Source organism: Leopardus geoffroyi, chromosome D4 (genome assembly GCF_018350155.1).
Source record: "Leopardus geoffroyi isolate Oge1 chromosome D4, O.geoffroyi_Oge1_pat1.0, whole genome shotgun sequence".
In the NCBI taxonomy this organism is placed as follows: domain Eukaryota; kingdom Metazoa; phylum Chordata; class Mammalia; order Carnivora; family Felidae; genus Leopardus; species Leopardus geoffroyi.
This window is the reverse complement of record NC_059342.1, coordinates 92,442,742-92,468,834: the sequence shown is the minus strand read 5'-3', so window position 1 is coordinate 92,468,834 and position 26,093 is coordinate 92,442,742. Positions and strand designations below refer to the sequence as shown.

General features: G+C 60.9%; 1 long non-coding RNA gene across 1 annotated transcript; it reads left to right on the top strand.

The window, feature by feature from the left end:
- The first annotated feature begins 935 nt into the window (after positions 1-935).
- Positions 936-24,071, top strand: LOC123592670. The gene is made up of 2 exons (XR_006709898.1): positions 936-1,161; positions 23,630-24,071. It is a non-coding gene; the product is annotated as an uncharacterized LOC123592670 (long non-coding RNA).
- The last annotated feature ends 2,022 nt before the right edge of the window (positions 24,072-26,093 follow it).

Sequence of the window (26,093 nt, the reverse complement as noted above, 5' to 3'; positions counted from 1 at the left end):
GGCCCCGGGAGGCACAATGCAGGGTCCCAGCACTGTTCAGGGGGAAAACCCAGGTCTGAACCCAGCTCTGTGGCCCAAAGCCGCGGCACCGACCGCACCAGGCCTCGCGGGGACGTGTCTGGGCTGTGTTGGTGTCACTGTAGGGACAGAGCATGGGGTGGAGGGGAGCCCTTTGCAGCTGGGAGGGGCTCTTGTGGGAGGAGGAAGCCGGGTAAGGGGACCCCAGGAAGTGACCTCACCTCCCTGGTAACAGAGCCCAACAGAACTCTGAACCCAGGTCACCAGGCAGCCACATTCTGGAGACAGCGCCCGACTGGGCTCATTCGTTGGGACACCTTCGCCTGACGAACATGTTCTCCTGTTGTGTGCCCGTGTCCCGCGGCTGCCGGCTCAGGGGAGCCCGTGGCCGCGACGCTTCCCGACCCTGCAGACAGTGGGTCAGGTCGTGCACAGGACGCCTCAGGTCTCTAGCTCGCAGGGACCCAAAGGTAACACAGGAGACCCCGAGACAGCCAGTCCAGCCCGACACCGCTCTGATCTGACCTGTGCGGCCCCAGGTCCCCTCCCGTGCGTGTGTATGTGTGTGTGTGCGTGGAAGAGGTGTCGTGTGTGGAGGGCCCACCTGAGCAGGTGCAGGCTGATGAAGGCGTCAGATGCCTGGTGGGTGGGTCAGGCTCACACCCCCGTCATGGCTGGAGGGCAGGGACAGGTTGTGCTGAGGTGGCCCTCTCATCCCCAAGGTTCACCCCGAGCCCTGCTGGTGGATGTCACTGTGTCCTAGGCGCGGGGCTGTGCACACTCAGGTCTGTGTCCGATCTGGGAGCAGCGGGGAGAGAGGGCGGAAGGACAATGAGGATGGCTGGGCGGGGCTGTGACGTCTCCGGGCCGTCCGCGGGTCACTGTCTTTACAGAAATCAACGGATGAAATTGGGAGGCGTCTGTCGGAATCCCGATTCACCTGTCCTACAGAGTTGTTCGTGTGCCCCCTCGCCCGGGAGGGCCACCCTGGACCCAGGGAGAGAGTGGCCACACGGAGGTCTCCGGAAGCAGGGCTGGGAGTTGGCCTGGGAAGGCCTCCTTCACCGCCCTGGCCCCTCCACAGGGTCCTGGTTCACCGGTCCTGGGATCAGGACCCGGAGCCCCCGGAGCCAGAGCCCGAGGGTGAGAAGGCTGGGGTGGGAGATGTGTGTTCACGGGGCCCGGGCGGTGCTGGGCCACCCAGGGAGGAGCCCCCGGGGGCTGGGGTGGGGCCGGGAGCAGAGGCGGAGAGCCCCGGGCTGTGGACTGCAAGGGGGCAGAGGTCCTGGTGTGGGTTCCTGGCCGTGGCTTCTCAGGGAGGCTCTGGGGTGAGTTGTGTGTCACAAAGGCCCCTGGAGAGGCCGTCGCTGGGTGGGGTGGGGGACCTTCCCTCCTCTCACCCTGACGCCTTGGAGCCACTGCAACCATCACTCTGTTTCTTTCTCAAGTGTCCGGGACAGAAGCAGAAGCTGGTGCAGCCCCAGAGCCTGGCCCAACGGCATCGGGGGCCTCGGGGGCTCTGCAGGCAGGGGTGGTGCCTGAAGTGACTCCTGCAGGGGCCGGAGAGCCAGCAGGTGACCTGGGACCTGTGCGGGGACAGCGGGCACCTGAACAGAGTCAGCTGGGTCCTGCTTCTGATCCCAACACTGTTCCTGCCACTGCCCTTCTCCCCGCCCCTGCCCCCGCCCTTGCTCCCACACGGATGCCAGTCACAAATCAAGGGCCTGAAGGCCTACACGGGGTGTTTACTTTATTTTTGTTATATTTTATTTCAAATTTATTCTCCAATCCCTGACCCCGACCTCCCACCAGAATATCTCTTCCTCTTCTCACTTATCCTTTTTCCCTCTACTTTGTAGCTGTTAGTTTATTGGTTCATTAGTTATAATCTATATTAATCTTCAATAAAAATTTTTATTTATTTTACATTGTGCAATTCCTGAGCACTGGGCACGCTCACAACGCTGTGAACCTCGCCAGAGAATTTTGCGGCAGAATATCTCGGTCCCCAAGGGTCACCTTGTACCCGGAGCCCTCACTCCCCATTCGTGCCCCCTCCAGCCCCTGGGAACCCCCAGTCTGCTTTCTCTCCGTGTTCCGTTACCTACTCTGGAGGTTTCCTTCAAGTGGAATCTCGCAAGAGATACCTTTGGGTCCGCACCGACTTTTCAGATGGGACAGATTCATTTCTGTACTTTGTGGTCGTTGGAAATAGACTTTTTCTCCTTTGATATTGAAATCACAATGGATTAAAGATTAGGGGGGAAAAAGGAGGCCCCTTCGGTGACAATGGTCTCGGGGTGGAGACCCCTGTTTGTGCCGTGACACCACAGCCTGACGCCAGAGAGGACAGGGCTGGTCCTCCCGTGGCCCAAACAGAAACGGGGAGATGCAGAAGGCCGGACGGTCACACCACAGAGGGGAGCGCATCCCTCACGACCCAGGGCCAGAACGGTTCACGGGCCTCTGGGCCAAATAATGCTCCAAATCAGTGCGTTCCCCGGGATGGAGGCCAGACCCGTCCCAGTCCAAGGGGAGGCAGCCCCCATGGGAGCAGGCGTCACAGATGCGGGACGTCCGGGGTGGGACTCGGGCAAGTGAGACCCGAGGGATGCAGCGCTGGTCACCTTCAGACGGGCAGGTTTCTGGTCTGGGGACCGGCAGCCCAGGTGACAACGTGAGGAAGCAGAGGCCCCAGCTGATCCCCAGCGAGAAGTCCTCCTCCTGCAGGGGACGGGCTGGCCCAGTACTGGGAGAGCCCACAGAGCCCGGAGTCGGCCTATCCCCAGCCCGATGTGGGGCCCCACGCAGGTTGGTCAGCTCTGCTCCCCTGAGTTCGGGGGGGGGGCCATCGGCCGGTGGTGGGGTTTCCCAGGAAGAGGGACCCTAAGCCCCAGGACGGCAAGATGCAGGCCCGCGGGTAGGACAATCCAAAGTCAAGGAGATGGGCTTCCTGACCCAGCTCGTCTTACTAGTGACTCAGGCTGTGCTATTAGCCTCGGTGTCCCCATCCGTGACATGGGGACGTAACGGGCCTTCTAGATGGGTTGTCGCATTCCCTGAGACATGAGGTGGAATCGTGGCCTGGTGCCTGGAGGACATAAAGGGCCACCTGGAAGGCTGTCCCAGAGTCCCCCGGGGCACAGGATTCCGGAAGTCCCTCCTGGCCCCTGCCCGCTGTCGCCCTTCTGGGAACACTCAGCGTTGTTTGCAGAGGAGGTGGAGACGATCCAGGAGGTCAGCAGGTCCCACGTGGAGGAATGTCAGCGCTGGAGGGACAGAAGGACGTGTCCCGTGCCCCCTGCCAGGGCCCGAGTTGTGACGCCCTCTGACCGGACCTCTGACCTGACCTGGTGTGGACCCCGCTTCTATGGTTTCCCTCCCTCCCTCCTTCCCTTCCTCCTTCCCTAATTCAGCTGGGGAACTCAGGTCCCTGCTGTGTGCTGAGCACCATGACCTCTTCAGGGAGCACGACCCTCCGGGGTCCCCCACGTGGCATCTTCCTTTGCAGGGTCTGAGTCTTCCTGCCCTGTGTCCCCTCTGGCGAGTCTGGGAGGGAGGCCTCTGCCCACGTTCCCGACAAGGAAGCACGAGTCCAGAAGGTCCAGACCACCTGCCCCAGGTCCCAGCCTGTGGAGCCTGAACGGCAAGGCGGCCCCAACCCCCACAGTGGATGAGGGAGGCTGGACCTTCGTCCCTCCCCCCCTTCTCCAAAGTGCAAGGCCTTCTCTCCAGCCCAGGGTGAGCCCGCTGGGCACACAGGGCCCTCCCAACATGCCCTCGTTCACATGTGGGTCTGGGCCCCCTGCCCCCCCCTCAGCTCCTCTGCCGGATGCAGGGGGAGCCCTCTCCTCTCCTGGGTCTGCTCCTGGGGTCCCGGCCTGCTGGTCTCAGAAGAGCTTGCAGATTTGCTCCCCATGACCGCGTGGGTTCAGGGACTGGATGGGGGCTGTGGGTCGAGGCCTGGACTTAGCGAGTGCGGGACGATGGGCTTTGGTAAAAGAATGACCCGCAGGTTCAGCTGGACTCCTGTAGACTGAGCCACCAGACTGCATACCCACTGGTCCCCCCTGAGCGCACAGGACAACAAGGAACAGAGGAGCAGAGACCCGGAGGGACAGGCTTGGCCCAGCGCTCACCTGCCCTTACGGTTTTAAACCTCACCTATATGGGGGCGGGCATATGTTGTCCCGACGGCACCTAAGGCAGAAGCCCTGTGTGGCAAACACAGGACAGAGCTGCTCAGGGCGACACCGGGATGAGGCGTGGGCTCCCCGAACGTCCACGGCCCCCTAGAGGCCCGACCCCCAAGCCCAGAAGCACAGCTTGACGAGCCCATGAGGAACCCATCGCTCCTTTTTATAGCAGGGAACACTGAGGTTTTGTCCAAGGTCACCCAGAACGTCGAGGGCAGAGACCGTGGCAGGTGGCCTGAGACCTGGCATCTGTCCACAGAGACACGTCTCCTGTTGTCGCCCGGTCCCGGTACCGAGGCCCCGCGGGGCGTGACATGGATGTCTGGGTCTACCCTGAGCTTTCCAGAGCCGTCTGCTGGGCTCCCGGGAAAACGCTGGCCCTTGCTCCAGACAGAAGGTTCTGCCCTCCGGTAAGAAAAGGGAGGTGCATGCACTCACTGGGCTAGAGGCCCTGCCTCCACCTGCCCTTGGAGATTAAGGTCCGGGGAGCCCTGTCTTCCTGCTCCTTCCAGGGTTCTAAGACATGCTCGACCACAGAGCCCCTCCCTTGTAGGAGCCATTCCCGGGCCTCCTCCGGGATCTCAGGCGGAGGTCACAGCAAGGGATCCAGCGGGAGGATCTGGGTGGTAGGGAGGTTGAGGACGGAGTTTGGAGGCCAGGGCTCCCAGTCCAGCTTGGCCGCTAACCAGAGAAGGATCCCCAGCCATTCCCCCGGGGGTGCCGCCCCATCCCCTTGGTGATGTCAACCCCTCTCCTGGAGTTACCAGTGGGGAGACCGACCACCAGGAAGTTCTTCCTCATCTGCCCGGAAGAGTCGAGACCAAGTTCACGGACAAATCGAGGGGCTTGTTTCCCTACACACCCAGTTGACAGATGGGAAATCTAAGGACAGGCCAAGGGAACGGAGCTTGCTTCTCCGGGGTAGCTCGGGCATAGCCCCTCCACCGCGGGCCTCACTTGGCTTGGTCCTAAGCTGCTGGACGAGCCCGCTGATCCCAGCGAGACCCCATGGCTGTCACCAGAAGTCCTCAGTGAACCCCTCCCTGCTCCAGTCAGCTCCATGCGAGCAGGAACTAGGTTGGCTCATTGCTCTCAGTCCAAGTCCCCAGAACCTTCCCGCAACGTAGTGGACGTTTACCTTCTCTCGAATAAGCAGATGAATTGATATGCGTAAGGTACTGTCATTGACAGAAACCGCTCCTGTCCTTGTTCCTTTGTGGATGCGTCCATGCCTGCCCTCAGCACCCTGTCTGCTCCCCGCTGTGTGCACGCACCTGGCTCCCAAAAGCGAGCCCCGGACCCCACCCAGGAGGTGGCACGGCCTCTCAGCCACAGCCAGCAAGGGGGAGCGCCGTCCCCATGGCCCTCCTCACCCTAAGAAGACACGTAAGCCATATTCACCAAGGTTTTTAACCTCGGCACACACACACACACACACACACACACACAGAGCGAAGGGTGGGGGCCCTGGAGGACCCGCACACGTATGTCTCCTGCACCTCCCGCCGCCCCTGTGCTTTTGTGGGTTTGCCCTGGTTCTCACGGATCCTCCTCCCGGCTCCCTTGAAGGCGTCAGGTCTCCGCCCGAGTCCCTGGGTCACCCACCCTCCTCTCCTCTTAGGAAGACGTGCAAATGCACACCCTGCCTTTCCTCCCATCTTCCTCTCGCCTCCCAGACTTCGGTCGTCAGATTTGGGAGTCGAGAACACCCCTTGTGTCTTCCCTCACCTGTCCTTCCACCCAGCTCTTCCCAGGCCGGCCCCGAGGCGGTCCTCGGGCTGGATTCGTCTCCTGGGAGGTGGGGGCCTGGGACAGAGGGCAGACGGTGCCGGTGGGGGCAGGAGAGGGCCGTGGTCCACAGGCCGAGTGCCGGCTTGTCTGCCAGGGCCCCCGGGCTGGGTGAGCCCCGCCGGTTCTCCTCTTTCTTCCCGGGAGGCATCCCTGTCCTGAACGGGCCCCAGGGAACCTGAGCGAAGAGACCACTTTGCTTTGAACCGAGGGGCGGAGTGGCAAGGGCCGCAGAGGACGTTGGCCTTGGATGGGGAAAGCGAGGCCGGCCACGCACCGCTGTCCCGTTCAGGTCCCTCTGCCACCTGAGTGCACCTGCAGCCGGAGGGGCTGGTTCCCGGCAGGCTGGCCGCATCCCCCTGGAGCCCCCGGTCCCTCCTGTCTGCCTGAGGACTCTCTCCTGGACACGGGAGCCCGTCACAGCTGTCTCTGGGGACCTCTGTTTCCTCACCTTGTCACCCGGGCGGCCGGTCCCCAGACCAGAAACCTGCCTGTCTGAAGGCGACCACCGCTGCCTCCGTCGGGTTTCACTTGCCCGACTCCCTCCCTGGGACGCCCCACATCTCTGACACCTGGTCCCATGGGGGTCGCCTCCCCTTGGACTGGGACGGGTCTGGCCTCCATCCCGGGGAACGCACTGCCTTTGGCGCATTATTTGGCCCAGAGGCCCGTGAACCGTCTGGCCCTGGGTCGTGAGGGATGCTCTCCCCTCTGTGGTGTGACCGTCCGGCCTTCTGCATCTCCCCGTTTCTGTTTGGGCCACGGGAGAACCAGCCGTGTCCTGTTTGGCTTCAGACTGTGGTGTCACAGCACGCACAGGGGTCTCCACCCCGAGACCATGCCCATTGTCACCGAAGGGGCCTCCATTTTCCCACCTAATCTTTAATCCATTGTGATTTCAATATCAAAGGAGAAAAAGTCTATTTCCAACGACCACAAAGTACAGAAATGAATCTGTCCCGTCTGAAAAGTCGGTGCGGACCCAAAGGTATCTCTTGCGAGATTCCACTTGAAGGAAACCTCCAGAGTAGGTAACGGAACACGGAGAGAAAGCAGAGTAGGGGTTCCCAGGGGCTGGAGGGGGCACGAATGGGGAGTGAGGGCTCCGGGTACACGGTGACCCTTGGGGACCGAGATATTCTACCACAAAATTCTGTGGCGTGGTTCACAGCGTCGTGAGCGTGCCCAGTGCTCAGGAATTGCACAACGTAAACCAAATAAAATTTTTATTGAAGATTAATGTGGATTTTAAACAAACCATGCAAGGCCCAGACTAGAGCCGGCCCCGCATTCGCTCTCGCACCCCCTCCTGACGCGGAGCCGGCGCCCTCGACACGGCGAGACCCCCGGCAGCACCAGCTCCAGAGCCAGACCCGGCTCCCGCCTGCCTCGGCACCGCCTACGAGACATGGCCAGTGCCAGCTCCAGACCGCAGTCTTCCCGTCCTCACCCGGGAAGGCATTCTTTCTCTTTTCCTGGTTTGCTTCTTTGCACGAGTACGTGTATTTATGTCTCAAATGTAATATAAAATCGACTTTCTCGCTTTAATTTTTTGAACGTCTGTTTTTGAGACCGAGAGAGACGCAGAGTGCGAGCGGGGGAGGGGCAGAGAGGGAGGGAGACACAGAATCTGAAACAGGCTCCAGGCTCCACGCTGTCAGCACAGAGCCCGACGCGGGGCTCGAACTCACGAACCGTGAGATCGTGATCCGAGCCGAGGTCGGACGTTTCACCGACTGGGCCACCCAGGTGCCCCTCGACTTTCTCCTTTTAAACATTTAACATGGTAGCCCCTGACCTTAACTACGCCTCCTCTGCCGGGCGCCATCACCACTATCAGGTTCCAGAACATCCGCATCACCCCGAGCAGAAAACCAGTCCCTGCCGAGGGGTCAGGCGCTGGCTCTTGCCGACCCCCCGTGCTCCCCGGCAACCAGCGACGTGGCTCCCGTCACTATTTCTTTACTTACCATTATGAGTTTTTCACACGGGTGGGATCCTACGGCGAGTGGTATTTTGTGTCTGGTTTCTGCCACTTAGTACAACGTCTTCTAGTTCACCTACGTCGGGGGCGCCTGGGAGGCTCAGTTGCTTACACATCAGACTCTCGACTGCAGCTCAGGTCATGATCTCAGGGTCACGAGGTGGAACGCAGAGACGGGCTCTGTGCTGGGCGTGGACCCCGCTTCAGATTCTCTCTCCCTCTCCCTCTGCCCCTCACACTGTGTGTACGTTCTCTCTCTCTGAAGAAACAAACACCGAGTTCATCGCACCGTAGCCCGTATCCACACTTCAGTCCTTTGTGCCCGAGCGAATAAAGGGTTGTTGTGAATGGTGCTGCTGAGAATATTTACGTACAGGCTTTCGTTGGAGCACCTGAACTCGAGTCTTCTGGTCATACGATAGAGAACTTGGGTGAAATGATACCCGTACGCCTAACTCTTCGAGAACGTGCCAACCGTTCTGCTACAGAGGCTCCACCATTTTACGTCTCCCTCAGCTACGTAAGCGGGTTCCGAGTTCTCGAAATCCTCCCCAACAGGTGTGATGTCGGTGTATTCGGTAGAGCCCCTCCTTGTGGGTGTGGGCAGGCGTGTTACTGTGGTGGTACGGTGTCGGGTCGCATTTCCTTTTCTTTGTATATTCCAGAGGCAATACCCTTATCAGATTTATGGTGCGCGAATTTTCCTACCAGTCTTTGGGTTTTCTTTACATTCGTTTGAGACTGTCAGTCATTCACAAAACGTTTTGGCAATGATGAAGTCCCGTGTGTCTCTTTTCTCCTTGGTTGCCTTGCCTCCGGTGCTACATTAGAGACACGACTGCCAAATCCAAGGGAATGAAGATCACCCTCTACGAGCTCCTTATTGATTTCTGGGGCCTTAAGATTTTTGCCTTTGAGATAACGTTTTCCTTATATTTGAGAGAGAGAGCATGAGTGGGCAAGTGGCGGTGGGGGGAGGACAGAGGATCCGAAGCGGGGTCCACGATGATGGCAACGAGCCAGCTACAAGGCTCAAACTCCTGAACTGTGAGGTGTGACCTGGGCTGACGTTGGATGACCCACTCACTGACTGAACCACCCAGGTGCCCCTGGAGATCATTGTTTTCCGTGGTGTCAGGTAATGTTCTGACTTCACGCTTTTCTGTGTGGAATCTGGTTTCCCAACACCGTTTGCGAATACTCCGTTTTTACCGCACGGAACGGTCTTGGCACCCATGTTCATAAACAAGTGACCGTACCCGTACGGATTTATTCATTGATTCCCAGTTGGATTCCATTGATCCATACGTGTTGGACTTCTGCGCCCATAGCTTGGTGAAAGTATCATCATCTCACACAGAATGTTTCTATTCCATGATATTTTGCCCGTGAGGTCATGGCATATATACACATATTTTCCTTCTTCGTGTCCGTTCGAGAACTTTTAAATTATCCATCTTGTGTAGTAGCTCTGACCAAACTTCCTTTACGCTGTTGAAATGGGGTGTTGGAAGAGGGCGTCCTTCCCTTATTCACCATCGTAAGGGGAAAACGGTCAGTGTTTAACCACTGAGAATGACACACATGTGAGTTTTTTCCTAAATACCCTTTGTCATAATGCAATCTCCTATTTCTATTTCATTGGCAGCACTTGTCATGAAAGGTTGTAGATTTTGTCAAAGCTCATCCTGCAACAATGGCTCCTTCTTGAACCGTGTGGGATGAATCACCAGTGAGAGCGTCAGGCTCTGGGGTTGGCTTTGTTGGAAAGCTCTTGGTAGCGCTTCAGTCTCCGCCCTTCTTCCAGGTCTGCTCGCGGTTTCCATTTCTTCTGGAGTCAGTTCTGGTAGTTTGTGTGTGTCTCAGAATTGATACGTTTCCTCTCAGCCAATTTCTTGGTACAAAATTGTTCAGTTTTTGTCTATTCTGTCAATTTTGTAAATCTCTAGAAGAAAGAATGTTGTTTTCACCGATTTTCCTGAGGGCTCCTCTGTTTCCTTTATCGTTATAATTTCTTTCGATCTAATATTTTTAGGTTGCCTTTGATCTCTTTTTCTAGTTACCCAGAGGAACCTTCTACCTGTTGTGGACACCAGCCATCCACAGGGCCACTGTCCAGGTCTGGGTTGTTGGGTAGATAAGCAACCACAGACAGGAGTGGATGAGGCTTCCAGGCAATTTCTACCTCAGCTGGCATCCCAGGCCACCCCCACACTGCAGCTGTGTCCAGGACCCCTCCTTTTGCCAGGCCGGATGCCCAGCATCACGCTGACCTGGCTTCCCTGGACCACTCACAGCCTTAGGTCCCTTCTGCGCTCAGGGAACAAGAAGAGCCATGAAGTGAGGCAGTGTTAGCAGGGGGCTCTGAGGGGCCAGGGATGGTGGGCTCCCTGGGGGAGGAAAACACTAGGGAGGGGGAGGGGAACACCCTGGGGAGGGCATCTGGACCAGTTCTCATGGGGCTCCGGACGTCAGGTAAGGAGTCGGGGTCACCGCAGCTGGCCAGGTGCAGGTGCATGCTGATGCACTTCCCCATCTGATCCTCAGGGACGGGGGGACACGGAGGTCAAGAGAGGCAAGGACTGGCCCAGGACATGCGAGGCGTGCAGGGTCCAAGGAGCAGGGCTGGTCTCCAGTCCTAGGCCAGCCTCTACCCCCACATGGGTTCTCCCTGGGAATGAGAGCCCCTGAGATGCTCGGGGGTGCCTATCCACCCCATCCGTGTGAGGCTGTGACCTCTGGACATCTCCAGAAAGGCGCACACGCACAGATACACACACACACGCTGACACTGACTGCCCAGCTGGGGATCAGAGGGGAGTCCACACTGGGAGGGGGTGGGTAATACGGGGGAAAGGAGAGAAAGGTTGGAGGCAGTGGGGCCATGGGGCAGGGACATCGGGATTCTTGGCAATAGCCCGGGACCCACAGCATGGGGAGGAGGACATGCCGGCTGAGGGTCAGGGGGTCCCCAAGGTGTCCGGGGGGATTGCCAGGAACTAGGGGAGGACGGGGTCTGGGGTCCTGTGTCCACGATGCTGAGCCCATGGAACTAGGAAGTGTGGATTGGGCTACGGCACAGAAGGACTCAGCTTCCTCCTCCTAAACTGGGCTGCGTAGACAGTGTCCCAAGGGTCCCACAGGCTCATAGATGAGTGTGTGCCCTGGGATCTTCATCCCTGGTCCTCTGTTCTCCCCTCCTGAGAAAATGCTTCCTACTCCCTCAAGGTCCTTCTGAGCAGAGGGCAGCCTGGGGGCTTGGAGGACTGAGGACTTGGGTATGCAGCACGTGGCCGAGCAGTGGACCCTGGTGTCGGGACCGAGGTCAAGAGCCTCCTTGTTGGAGCCTTGGGTCCTCATTTGGAAGTGGTTCCCCAGGCAGTGCCCTGGCTGGGGCAAGGAGGCCTCATGAGGGAGCTGAGCACCGGGCCGGGGTAGGGACACGGGCCACAAGGGAGGCTTCTGAAGTCCTCACATCGCCCCTGGAGCCCGCAGGTCCTGCCCCTGTGCCCCCCTAGGGCCAGGGAGGGCTGCTGCCTTGACTACACCCAAACAAGGTGTGTGTTTTGTTGTCTGGTTTCCCTGCCTGGGGCTGTCATGCCAGTGCTGACCACCAGGGGGCAGGCTGTGTCCACTGTGTTCAGTGAAGCCTCTGGAGCGGGAAGGGACGCTCAGGGGTCAAGCTGGGCGTCCCCTGCCCCCAACCCAACATGTACCTCTTACTATTAGTCTGCATGTCCACAGCGTGAGCTGCTCAGAGGGAGGTAGGGACTCTGAGATCCTCTCTGGACGCATTCAGCTCCTGTGCCTCTCACCCTGAGCAGGGGCTGTGTTGGGCCCGGGGGCCGGAGTCAAAGGTCCCGCGAGGTCCCAGCCCTCCAGGAGCTCACAGCCCAGAGGGGGAGGTGGGTCAAGGCACAAGAGCGAATCCGTGTGAAAGGAAAGACCAACACTGTCGGGAAATGAAGTAGGGTGAAGGAGGGTGGCAGGGACCCCTGAGTGGGTCTCACAGGCCTCCAGGGTGGCCCTAATGCTGGGACCCAGAAGGACAAGAGGAGCCAGTCCCGCACACGTTTGCAAGCAGTGTGCTGCGGGGGCGAGCAAAGCTGCAGAGACTCGGAGGCACCGAGGGTTTGTCTGGAGAGGAGCTGAGGAGGAGCCAGTGTGGCCGGAGAGACCTCGGGAGGGAGGAGGGCGGGCCCGGCCCCCAGCCTGGAGGATGGACTGTTGTCTGTGCTGGGGGACACATTCACCTTACTTGGACCACCTCGCACTTTCCGAGTCTCCCGGCTCGGCTCGGCTGGGAGCCTCAGCCCCACGGTCACCCAGGAGGCCAGGGCTGCAGCCTCAGCTTAGGCTCGACTGGGGCAGGGTCCGCCTCCGAGACCGCGACCGGGCACGTGCTCTTGGCAGGATTCGGCTGGCACTGGGGGGTCTCAGGCCTTCTGTGTCTCAGCCCGGACCCTCTGCGGGCTCTTGGCACTGGGCCTCCTGGGGCAGCTCATATTATCTGCTCTTGGTTCGTCAGAGAGAGACACACACACAGACACACACACTGACACAGAGACAGAGGATGGACCCGGGAGAAAAGGAACCCGGAGACACCACAGGCTTTCATGAACCAGCTTGGAAGCGACACCCATCGTTATATTCTCTTCCTCAGAACCGGTCACATGGGCCTTCCACCGGGGAGGGGAGGGGATGTCACGAGGATACAAGAGGCTGTGTCAGTAAAACAGGGCACATGTCAGAGACAGAGACCCTTGTTTGTGCTGTGACACCACAGCCTGACGCCAGCAGGGACACGGCCGGTCCTCCCGTGGCCCAAACAGAAACCGGGAGATGCAGAAGGCCAGACGGTCACACCACAGAGGGGAGAGCATCCCTCACGACCCAGGGCCAGACGGTTCACGGGCCTCTGGGCCAAATAATGCGCCAAAGGCAGTGCGTTCCCCGGGATGGAGGCCAGACCCGTCCCAGTCCAAGGGGAGGCGACCCCCATGGGACCAGGTGTCAGAGATGTGGGGCGTCCCAGGGAGGGAGTCGGGCAAGTGAAACCCGACGGAGGCAGCGGTGGTCGCCTTCAGACAGGCAGGTTTCTGGTCTGGGGACCGGCCGCCCGGGTGACAAGGTGAGGAAACAGAGGTCCCCAGAGACAGCTGTGACGGGCTCCCGTGTCCAGGAGAGAGTCCTCAGGCAGACAGGAGGGACCGGGGGCTCCAGGGGGATGCGGCCAGCCTGCCGGGAACCAGCCCCTCCGGCTGCAGGTGCACTCAGGTGGCAGAGGGACCTGAACGGGACAGCGGTGCGTGGCCGGCCTCGCTTTCCCCATCCAAGGCCAATGTCCTCTGCGGCCCTTGCCACTCCGCCCCTCGGTTCAAAGCAAAGTGGTCTCTTCGCTCAGGTTCCCTGGGGCCCGTTCAGGACAAGGATGCCTCCCGGGAAGAAAGAGGAGAGCCGGCGGGGCTCACCCAGCCCGGGGGCCCTGGCAGACAAGCCGGCACTCGGCCTGTGGACCACGGCCCTCTCCTGCCCCCACCGGCACCGTCTGCCCTCTGTCCCAGGCCCCCACCTCCCAGGAGACGAATCCAGCCCGAGGACCGCCTCGGGGCCGGCCTGGGAAGAGCTGGGTGGAAGGACAGGTGAGGGAAGACACAAGGGGTGTTCTCGACTCCCAAATCTGACGACCGAAGTCTGGGAGGCGAGAGGAAGATGGGAGGAAAGGCAGGGTGTGCATTTGCACGTCTTCCTAAGAGGAGAGGAGGGTGGGTGACCCAGGGACTCGGGCGGAGACCTGACGCCTTCAAGGGAGCCGGGAGGAGGATCCGTGAGAACCAGGGCAAACCCACAAAAGCACAGGGGCGGCGGGAGGTGCAGGAGACATACGTGTGCGGGTCCTCCAGGGCCCCCACCCTTCGCTCTGTGTGTGTGTGTGTGTGTGTGTGTGTGTGCCGAGGTTAAAAACCTTGGTGAATATGGCTTACGTGTCTTCTTAGGGTGAGGAGGGCCATGGGGACGGCGCTCCCCCTTGCTGGCTGTGGCTGAGAGGCCGTGCCACCTCCTGGGTGGGGTCCGGGGCTCGCTTTTGGGAGCCAGGTGCGTGCACACAGCGGGGAGCAGACAGGGTGCTGAGGGCAGGCATGGACGCATCCACAAAGGAACAAGGACAGGAGCGGTTTCTGTCAATGACAGTACCTTACGCATATCAATTCATCTGCTTATTCGAGAGAAGGTAAACGTCCACTACGTTGCGGGAAGGTTCTGGGGACTTGGACTGAGAGCAATGAGCCAACCTAGTTCCTGCTCGCATGGAGCTGACTGGAGCAGGGAGGGGTTCACTGAGGACTTCTGGTGACAGCCATGGGGTCTCGCTGGGATCAGCGGGCTCGTCCAGCAGCTTAGGACCAAGCCAAGTGAGGCCCGCGGTGGAGGGGCTATGCCCGAGCTACCCCGGAGAAGCAAGCTCCGTTCCCTTGGCCTGTCCTTAGATTTCCCATCTGTCAAATGGGCGTGTAGGGAAACAAGCCCCTCGATTTGTCCGTGAACTTGGTCTCGACTCTTCCGGGCAGATGAGGAAGAACTTCCTGGTGGTCGGTCTCCCCACTGGTAACTCCAGGAGAGGGGTTGCCATCACCAAGGGGATGGGGCGGCACGGCCGGGGGAATGGCTAGGGATCCTTCTCTGGTTAGCGGCCAAGCTGGATTGGGAGCCCTGGCCTCCAAACTCCGTCCTCAACCTCCCTACCACCCAGATCCTCCCGCTGGATCCCTTGCTGTGACCTCCGCCTGAGATCCCGGAGGAGGCCCGGGAATGGCTCCTACAAGGGAGGGGCTCTGTGGTCGAGCATGTCTTAGAACCCTGGAAGGAGCAGGAAGACAGGGCTCCCCGGACCTTAATCTCCAAGGGCAGGTGGAGGCAGGGCCTCTAGCCCAGTGAGTGCATTCACCTCCCTTTTCTTACCGGAGGGCAGAACCTTCTGTCTGGAGCAAGGGCCAGCGTTTTCCCGGGAGCCCAGCAGACGGCTCTGGAAAGCTCAGGGTAGACCCAGACATCCATGTCACGCCCCGCGGGGCCTCGGTACCGGGACCGGGCGACAACAGGAGACGTGTCTCTGTGGACAGATGCCAGGTCTCAGGCCACCTGCCACGGTCTCTGCCCTCGACGTTCTGGGTGACCTTGGACAAAACCTCAGTGTTCCCTGCTATAAAAAGGAGCGATGGGTTCCTCATGGGCTCGTCAAGCTGTGCTTCTGGGCTTGGGGGTCGGGCCTCTAGGGGGCCGTGGACGTTCGGGGAGCCCACGCCTCATCCCGGTGTCGCCCTGAGCAGCTCTGTCCTGTGTTTGCCACACAGGGCTTCTGCCTTAGGTGCCGTCGGGACAACATATGCCCGCCCCCATATAGGTGAGGTTTAAAACCGTAAGGGCAGGTGAGCGCTGGGCCAAGCCTGTCCCTCCGGGTCTCTGCTCCTCTGTTCCTTGTTGTCCTGTGCGCTCAGGGGGGACCAGTGGGTATGCAGTCTGGTGGCTCAGTCTACAGGAGTCCAGCTGAACCTGCGGGTCATTCTTTTACCAAAGCCCATCGTCCCGCACTCGCTAAATCCAGGCCTCGACCCACAGCCCCCATCCAGTCCCTGAACCCACGCGGTCATGGGGAGCAAATCTGCAAGCTCTTCTGAGACCAGCAGGCCGGGACCCCAGGAGCAGACCCAGGAGAGGAGAGGGCTCCCCCTGCATCCGGCAGAGGAGCTGAGGGGGGGGCAGGGGGCCCAGACCCACATGTGAACGAGGGCATGTTGGGAGGGCCCTGTGTGCCCAGCGGGCTCACCCTGGGCTGGAGAGAAGGCCTTGCACTTTGGAGAAGGCGGGGAGGGACGAAGGTCCAGCCTCCCTCATCCACTGTGGGGGTTGGGGCCGCCTTGCCGTTCAGGCTCCACAGGCTGGGACCTGGGGCAGGTGGTCTGGACCTTCTGAACTCGTGCTTCCTTGCAGGGACATGTGCAGCGGCCTCCCTCCCGGACTCGCCAGAGGGGACACGGCCAGGAACATTCAGACCCTGCAAAGGAAGATGCCACGTGGGGGACCCCGGAGGGTCGTGCTCACTGGAGAGGTCACGATGCTCAGCACACAGCAGGGACCTGAGTTCCCCAGCTGAATTAGGGAAGGAGGAAGGGAAGGAGGGAGGGAGGGAAACCACAGAAGCGGGGTCCACACCAGGTCAGGTCAGAGGTCCGGTCAGAGGGCGTCACAACTCGGGCCCTGGCAGGGGGCACGGGACACGTCCTTCTGTCCCTCCAGCGCTGACCTTCCTCCACGTGGGACCTGTTGACCTCCTGGATCGTCTCCACCTCCTCTGCAAACAACGCTGAGTGTTCCCAGAAGGGGGACAGCAGGCAGGGGCCAAAGAGGGGCTACCGGAATCCTGTGCCCCGGGGGACTCTGGGACAGCCTTCCAGGTGGCCCTTTATGTCCTCCAGGCACCAGGCCACGATTCCACCTCATGTCTCAGGGAATGCGACAACCCATCTACAAGGCCCGTTACGTCCCCATGTCACAGATGGGGACACCGAGGCTAATAGCACAGCCTGAGTCACTAGTAAGACGAGCTGGGTCAGGAAGCCCATCTCCTTGACTTTGGATTGTCCTACCCGCGGGCCTGCATCTTGCCGTCCTGGGGCTTAGGGTCCCTCTTCCTGGGAAACCCCACCACCGGCCGATGGCCCCCCCCCCCCGAACTCAGGGGAGCAGAGCTGACCAACCTGCGTGGGGCCCCACATCGGGCTGGGGAAAGGCCGACTCCGGGCTCTGTGGGCTCTCCCAGTACTGGACCAGCCGGTCCCCTGCAGAACGAGGACTTCTCGCTGGGGATGGGCTGGGGCCTCTGCTTCCTCACGTTGTCACCTGGGCTGCCGGTCCCCAGACCAGAAACCTGCCCGTCTGAAGGTGACCAGCGCTGCATCCCTCGGGTCTCACTAGCCCGAGTCCCACCCCGGACGTCCCGCATCTCTGACGCCTGCTCCCATGGGGGCTGCCTCCCCTTGGACTGGGACGGGTCTGGCCTGCATCCCCGGGGAACGCACTGATTTGGAGCATTATTTGGCCCAGAGGCCCGTGAACCGTTCTGGCCCTGGGTCGTGAGGGATGCTCTCCCCTCTGTGGTGTGACCGTCCGGCCTTCTGCATCTCCCCGTTTCTGTTTGGTCCACGGGAGGACCAGCCCTGTCCTCTCTGGCGTCAGGCTGTGGAGTCACGGCACAAACAGGGGTCTCCACCCCGAGGCCATTGTCACCGAAGGGGCCTCCTTTTTCCCCCCTAATCTTTAATCCATTGTGATTTCAATATCAAAGGAGAAAAAGTCTATTTCCAACGACCACAAAGTACAGAAATGAATCTGTCCCATCTGAAAAGTCGGTGCGGACCCAAAGGTATCTCTTACAAGATTCCACTTGAAGGAAACCTCCAGACTAGGTAATGGAACACGGAGAGAAAACAGACTGGGGGTTCCCAGGGGCTGGCGGGGGCACGAATGGGGAGTGAGGGCTCCGGGTACAAGGTGACCCTTGGGGACCGAGATATTCTGCCGCAAAATTCTCTGGCGAGGTTCACAGCGTTGTGAGCGTGCCCAGTGCTCAGGAATTGCACAATGTAAAATAAATAAAAATTTTTATTGAAGATTAATATAGATTATAACTAATGAACAAATAAGGTAACAGCTGAAAGTAGAAGGGAAAAAGGATAAGTGAGAAGAGGAAGAGATATTCTGGTGGGAGGTCGGGGTCAGGGATTGGAGAATAAATTTGAAATAAAATATAACAAAAATAAAATAAACACCCCGTGTAGGCCTTCAGGCCCTTGATTTGTGACTGGCATCCGTGTGGGAGCAAGGGCGGGGGCAGGGGCGGGGAGAAGGGCAGTGGCAGGAACAGTGTTGGGATCAGAAGCAGGACCCAGCTGACTCTGTTCAGGTGCCCGCTGTCCCCGCACAGGTCCCAGGTCACCTGCTGGCTCTCCGGCCCCTGCAGGAGTCGCTTCAGGCACCACCCCTGCCTGCAGAGCCCCCGAGGCCCCCGATGCCGTTGGGCCAGGCTCTGGGGCTGCACCAGCTTCTGCTTCTGTCCCGGACACTTGAGAAAGAAACAGAGTGATGGTTGCAGTGGCTCCAAGGCGTCAGGGTGAGAGGAGGGAAGGTCCCCCACCCCACCCAGCGACGGCCTCTCCAGGGGCCTTTGTGACACACAACTCACCCCAGAGCCTCCCTGAGAAGCCACGGCCAGGAACCCACACCAGGACCTCTGCCCCCTTGCAGTCCACAGCCCGGGGCTCTCAGTCTCTGCTCCCGGCCCCACCCCCGCCCCCGGGGGCTCCTCCCTGGGTGGCCCAGCACCACCCGGGCCCCGTGAACACACATCTCCCACCCCAGCCTTCTCACCCTCGGGCTCTGGCTCCGGGGGCTCCGGGTCCTGATCCCAGGACCGGTGAACCAGGACCCTGTGGAGGGGCCAGGGCGGTGAAGGAGGCCTTCCCAGGCCAACTCCCAGCCCTGCTTCCGGAGACCTCCGTGTGGCCACTCTCTCCCTGGGTCCAGGGTGGCCCTCCCGGGCGAGGGGGCACACGAACAACTCTGTAGGACAGGTGAATCGGGATTCCGATAGTCGCCTCCCGATTTCATCCGTTGATTTCTGTAAAGACAGTGACCCGCGGACGGCCCGGAGACATCACAGCCCCGCCCCGCCACCTCATTGTCCTTCCGCCCTCTCTCCCCGCTGCTCCCAGATCGGACACAGACCTGAGTGTGCACAGCCCCGTGCCTGGGACACAGTGACATCCACCAGCAGGGCTCGGGGTGAACCTTGGGGATGAGAGGGCCACCCCAGCACAACCTGTCCCTGCCCTCCAGCCATGACGGGGGTGTGAGCCTGACCCACCCACCAGGCATCTGACCCCTTCATCAGCCTGCACCTGCTCAGGTGGGCCCTCCACACACGACACCTCTTCCACGCACACACACACATACACACGCACGGGAGGGGACGTGGGGCCGCACAGGTCAGATCAGAGCGGTGTCGGGCTGGACTGGATGTCTCTAGGTCTCCCTGTGTTACCTTTGGGTCCCTGCGAGCTAGAGACCTGAGGCGTCCTGTGCACGACCTGACCCACTGTCTGCAGGGTCGGGAAGCGTCGCCGCCGCGGGCTCCCCTGAGCCTGCAGCCGCGGGACACGGGCACACAACAGGAGAACATGTTCGTCAGGCGAAGGTGTCCCAACGAATGAGCCCAGTCGGGCGCTGTCTCCAGAACGTGGGTGCCTGGTGACCTGGGTTCAGAGTTCTGTTGGGCTCTGTTACCAGGGAGGTGAGGTCACTTCCTGGGGTCCCCTTACCCGGCTTCCTGCTCCTACAAGAGCCCCTCCCAGGCTGCAAAGGGCTCCCCTCCACCCCATGCCCTGTCCCTACAGTGACACCAACACAGCCCAGACCCGTCCCCGCGAGGCCTGGTGCGGTCGGTGCCGTGGCTTTAGGGCCACAGCGCTGGGTTCAGACCTGGGTTTTCCTCCTGACCTGTGCTGGGACCCCGCACAGACCCTGTGCCTCCCGTGGCCCCCCGGTCTCCCCGTCTGCACAGTGGGGTCCTTGTGGCATCTACTTGTAGGGGTGCCATCAGGGAGCCACCTGTAGACACGTCCCGTGCCTGCTATCCCATGAGGCTCATGGGCACACGTGGCCGTGGAAGGACGATGAAGGGGTGGGCCTGGCACGGAACACACTCACGCGGGCCTGGGTCCTCTCCGGGCCCAGGCACAGCCACCCCTCCTGCCTGTGTCCCAGGCCCAGGGAAGGTGGAGATAAACTCGTTCAGACCCTGTGCCCACCAGACACGCATGCCAGGGGCTCCATTACATTTGGGCTCGGGTCTCAGTGCCTGGTCTGGGCCTACGTGCTGGGCGGTCCCCACTGTGGCTCCCCGCCTTCCCGATTCCTGGTCCCACGTGCTTCTGTCACCCCCTCCCCTCCCAGGTGGACGGCCCGTGTGACCGGGTTCTAAGGGCTAGAATATGATGACCGGGTGTGATTTCTGGGCCGATTCATGGAATTTCTGGTTTCCTCTCTCCTGGGTCCATTCTCTGTCTCTGCCTCGGACTCTGTCTCTGTGTGTCTCGCAGTAGCAGGGCCTGTGTGCTCCAGGGTCCAGGTGACAACCCTCAGAAGCCTCCCTTGTGGCCCGTGTCCCTCCCCTGGCCCGGTGCTCAGGTCCCTCACGAGACCTCCTCGCCCCAGCCAGGGCACTGCCTGGGGATCCACTTCCTAATGAGGACCCGAGGCTCCAACAAGGAGGCTCTTGACCTCGGTCCCCACACCAGGGTCCACTGCTCGGCCACGTGCTGCACACCCAGGTCCTCGGTCCTACAGGCCTCCAGGCTGCCCTCCGCTCCAAAGGACCTTGAGGGAGTAGGAAGCATTTTCCCAGGAGGGGAGAACAGAGGGCCAAGGATGAAGATCCCAGGGCACACACTCATCTATGAGCCTGTGGGACCCTTGGGACACTGTCTACGCAGCTCAGTTTAGGAGGAGGAAGCTGAGTCCTTCTGTGCTGTAGCCCTGTCCACACTTCCTAGCTCCATGGGCTCAGCGTCGTGGACACAGGACCCCAGACCCCGTCCTCCCCTAGTTCCTGGCAATCCCCCCGGACACCTTGGGGACCCCCTGACCCTCAGCCGGCATGTCCTCCTCCCCATGCTGTGGGTCCCGGGCTATTGCCAAGAATCCCGATGTCCCTGCCCCATGGCCCCACTGCCTCCAACCTTTCTCTCCTTTCCCCCGTATTACCCACCCCCTCCCAGTGTGGACTCCCCTCTGATCCCCAGCTGGGCAGTCAGTGTCAGCGTGTGTGTGTATCTGTGCGTGTGCGCCTTTCTGGAGATGTCCAGAGGTCACAGCCTCACACGGATGGGGTGGATAGGCACCCCCGAGCATCTCAGGGGCTCTCATTCCCAGGGAGAACCCCATGTGGGGGTAGAGGCTGGCCTAGGGTTCGAGAGCAGCCCTGCTCCTTGGACCCTGCACACCTCACTTGTCCTAGGCCAGTCCTGGCCTCTCCTGACCTCCGTGTCCCCCCTGTCCCTGAGGGTCAGACGGGGAAGTGCATCAGCGTGGCCGTGGCCCCGGCTCGCCCCCGGGGGTAGGTGGATGGGAGGTGCCCTGGGTCCACAGGCCTCCCTCTCCAGGGTCAGCCGGGTCTGTGTCATGGCCAGGTACGCCCAGGGACCGGCACTCAGCACCTGTGCATGATCCAGAGGTGACGCTGACATGCATGAATCCAATCGCTCCCCACCTGGCTGGTCCCCCGTGTTCCCACCTCCGCCAACTACCCTGGAACCCCAACCTTCCTGAGCCCCAGAACCATGCGTGTGTATCATAGGCACCCCCGTTCTAGAGAAGCACCCCACTCAGCTCCCGTGGTTGGAGACCTTCGAATGCGCAACGTGTTCTCCCGCTGTGTCCTGATATCTGGAGGCTGTGGTCTCAGGAAAGCCCACAGGGAGAACCTTTTCCCACTTGCAGACGGTGGGTCGGTCTCACCCCCGAAGCCTCTGGTCACGTGCCCGGAGGGACGCAAAGGTGACACCGGGAGGCCCAGGACTGGCCGGTCTAGCCTGACACGGCCCTGATCCGACTGGTGAGTCGCACGAGCCTCCCTGTGTCTGTGAGTGTGTGTGAGGCTGTGTGTGTTTGTAAGGATGGGATGTGCGGGGGAAGCCACCCAGAGCAGGAGCAGGCTGATGGGAGGGTCATGTCCACACCCCAGGTCAAGGGTGACTGGGAGGGACAGGGTGAGCTGTGTAGAGCTACAGGACACAGGGACACATTCTGGTGTCCGTCCCCGAGCCCGGCCGGAAGCTGGGGTCCAGGTGCCCTAGGGGTTGGCATACACCAGGGTCTGGGCTGAACAGGAAGCCATGACCTCAAGGAGACTCCACTCGGCCCTCTCCTGTTTCCGTGCCAGGCCCACCCCTTCCTCATCCTTCCACGGCCACGTGTGCCCACGAGCCTCACGGGATAGCAGGCATGGGACGTGTCTACAGGTGGCTCCCTGATGGTGCCCCTACAAGTAGATGCCACAAGGACCCCACTGTGCAGACGGGGAGACCGGGGGGCCACGGGAGGCACAGGGTCTGTGCGGGGTCCCAGCACAGGTCAGGAGGAAAACCCAGGTCTGAACCCAGCTCTGTGGCCCCAAAGCCGTGGCCCCGGCCGCACCGGGCCTCACGGGGACGTGTCTGGGCTGTGTTGGTGTCACTGTAGGGACAGGGCATGGGGTGGAGGGGAGCCCTTTGCAGCCTGGGAGGGGCTCTTGTGGGAGGAGGAAGCCTGGTAAGGGGTCCCAAGAAGTGACCTCACCTCTCTAGTCACAGAGCCCAATTGAACTCACAACCCGGGTCACCAGGCACCCACGTTCTGGAGACAGTGCCCGACTAGGCTCATTCGTTGGGACACCTTTGCCTGACGAACATGTTCTCCTGTTGTGTGCCCATGTCCCACGGCTGCCGGCTCAGGGGAGCCCGTGGCCGCGACGCTTCCCGACCCTGGAGACAGTGGGTCAGGTCGTGCACAGGACGCCTCAGGTCTCTAGCTCGCAGGGACCCAAAGGTAACACAGGGAGACCCAGAGACAGCCAGTCCAGCCCGACACCGCTCTGATCTGACCTGTGAGGCCCCACGTCCCCGTGTGTGTGTGTGTGTGTGTGTGTGTGTGTGTGTGTGTTGTGTGTTTGTGTGTGTGGAAGGAGGAGTCGTGTGTGGAAGGCCCACCTGAGCAGGTGCAGGCTGATGAAGGGGTCAGTGCCTGGTGGGCAGGTCAGGCTCACACCCCCATCAAGGCTGGTTGGGAGGGACAGGGTGTGCTGGGGTGGCCCTCTTGTCCCCGATGTTCATCCCGAGACCTGTAGGTGGATGTCACTGTGTCCCAGGCGCAGGTCTATGCACACTCAGGTCTGTGTCCAATCTGGGTGCCACAGGTGGAGAGGGAGGAAGGACACTGGGGATGACTGGGCGGGGCTGCGATGTCTCCGGGATGGCCGCGGGTCACTGTCTTTACAGAAATCAACCGATGAAATCGGGAAACGTCTGGCCGAATCCCGATACACCTGCCCTACAGAGTTGTGCGTGTGCCCCGTTGGCCAAGAGGGCCATCCTGGACCGAGGGAGAGAGTGGCTGCAGGGAGGTCTTGGGAAGCAGAGCCTGGAGATGACCTGGGAAGGCCTCCTTCACCGCCCCGGCCCCCCCACAGGGTCTTGGTTCACGGGTCCTGGGATCAGGACCCGGAGCCCCCGGAGCCAGAGCCCGAGGGTGAGAAGGCTGGGGTGGGGGATGGGATGCTCGGGGCCAGGCGGTGCTGGGACACCCAGGGAGGAGCGCCCGGGGGCTGGTGAGGGGCCAGGAGCAGAGACTGAGAGCCCAGGGCTGCGGACTGCAGGGGGCAGAGGTCCTGGTGTGGGTTCCTGGCCGTGGCTTCTCGGGGAGGCTCTGGCGTGAATTGTGTGTCTGCAAAGGCCCCTGGGGAGGCCGGCGCTGGGGGGGGGGGGGGAACCTTCCCTCCTCTCACCCTGAGGCCTCGGAGCCGCTGCAACCATCACTCTGTTTCCTTCTCAAGAGTCCGGGACAGGAGCAGAAGCCGGTGCGGCGCCAGAGCCCGGCCCAACGGCATCGGGGTCCTCGGCGTCTCTGCAGGCAGGGGTGGAGTCTGGGGCGACTCCTGCAGGGGCTGGAGAGCCAGCAGGTGACCTGGGACCTGTGCGGGGACAGCGGGCACCTGAATAGAGTCAGCTGGTTCCTGCTTCTGCTCCCGACACTGTTCCTGCCACCGCCCTTGTTCCCCTGTGGATTCCGGCCACAAATCAAGGGCTCAAAGGCCTTCGAGGGGTGTTTCTTGTATTTCTAATTGTTGCTCCAGTCCCAGTCCCCGACCCCTCCACCAGAATGACTGTTCCTCTTCTCCCTGATCCTTTCCCTCCTCTACCTTTTAGGTGGTACATTATTTGTTCATGGTTTGTTTAAAATCCACATTAATCTTCAATAAAAATTTATTTATTTTACGTTGTGCAATTCCTGAGCACGGGGTACGCTCACGACGCTGTGAACCATGGCACAGAATATTGTTGCAGAATATCTCGGTCCCCAAGGGTCACCGTGTACCCCGAGCCCTCACTCCCCATTCGTGCCCCCGCCAACCCCTGGGAAACCCCAGTCTGCTTTCTTTCCGTATGCCGTTACCTACTCTGGAGGTTTCCTTTAACTGCAATCTCGCAAGAGTTACCTTTGGTTCCGCACCGTGTTTTCAGATGGGACAGATTCATTTTTGTACTTTGTGGTCGTTGGAAATAGACTTTTTCTCCTTTGATATTGAAATCACAATGGATTAAAGATTAGGGGGGAAAAAGGAGGCCCCTTCGGTGACAATGGTCTCGGGGTGGAGACCCCTGTTTGTGTCGTGACACCACAGCCTGACGCCAGAGAGGACAGGGCTGGTCCTCCCGTGGCCCAAACAGAAACGGGGAGATGCAGAAGGCCGGACGGTCACACCACAGAGGGGAGCGCATCCCTCACGACCCAGGGCCAGAACGGTTCATGGGCCTCTGGGCCAAATAATGCTCCAAATCAGTGCGTTCCCCGGGATGGAGGCCAGACCCGTCCCAGTCCAAGGGGAGGCAGCCCCCATGGGAGCAGGCGTCAGAGATGCGGGACGTCCGGGGTGGGACTCGGGCAAGTGAGACCCGAGGGACGCAGCGCTGGTCACCTTCAGACGGGCAGGTTTCTGGTCTGGGGAATGGCAGCCCAGGTGACAATGTGAGGAAGCAGAGGCCCCAGCCGATCCCCAGCGGGAAGTGTGACCGGCACCCCTCTCTGGGACAACAGAGCGCAGCCCCCATCCACGGCCACAGGCGCGGACCCTCCCCCAGCAGGGCTCGTCCCAGGACCAGTGGGGAAACTCTGGTGCAGCGTGTGGGGTGAGGCGGGCGTGGGGTGTGTGTTCTTCCCGAACCAGCTTTCCCCGGGGCGGGGTGCTGGCCACTCAAGTCTCTTCCTCTGCATCCTGTGTCCCCACATCAGAATTTCCAAAGCGCCCCAGCCCTGGAACACGGGCCGTTTGTGAGTTTTCACTCCCAGCTTCCTCAAGGGATCAACCGTGTGCATAAATCTCTCCTTTTTCAGGACACAAGCCGTCAAGTGGAGTTTCTGGGTCAAATTTTATATCATTTGTCAGGTACAAGCCTCGGCTTTCAACCTCCACGGTCTCCTGGGCCACTGAGAGCCTTGCTTGGGAAAACGGGGGTGCAGAGCCCCCGGGACCATGATCTCCAGGAGGGATCGGGCAGGCGAGCTCTGAGTGGAGTGACCAGGGTACCTGGGGTGGCCGGCCCAGCAAGGACCGTCCTGACCCCGGCCCCATACCGGCCCCCACGACGGTGGCAGTTGAAATAGGAGCGGACACTCGTATGGGTAGTTCCACAGCTGGTGCTGGAGCTGCTCTGGCTCGAACGGGGGCTCTAATCCCGGAACTGGCCCCAGGGCTGAAGCTGGAGCCGGCCCCATCTCTGCAGCTGGGGCAAGAGGCGGTGCTGGACCTGGCTCCAGCTCCAGGGAAGGTGCTAGAGCCGCAGGCACGTCCAGAGAGGACCCAGACCTGCTTCTGCAGCCGGATATAGCTCTGGAGCTGAAGCTAGAGCTTCTGCTGTAGACTCTGGCTCTGGCTCTGGCTCTGGCTCCCGAGTGGGTGCTGAAGCGGCTTCAGCTTTGGCCCTGGAACTGCAGCTGGCCGTGCATCCAGTGCGAGCGACACAGCTGGTGCCAGAGTCCCAGGGGGATCCAATCGGGGAACCACTGCGGGAGCTGTCCTTGGTGCTGGAGCTGCTCTGGTCGGAGCTGGCTCTTGGCGCGGCTGCTATGCTGGACCCGGTGCCGGGGGCCCTGCTTGCATCGCCGGTCCTGGATCTGGCCCTCCGGCTGGTGGGGAAACCGGCGGGGGAGCTGGTCGGAGCCCCGGGGTTGGCTCCACCTGCGGAACCGGTGTCCGGGCGGACGCCGACACCAGAGCCGGCGCTGGAGCGGACACGGGC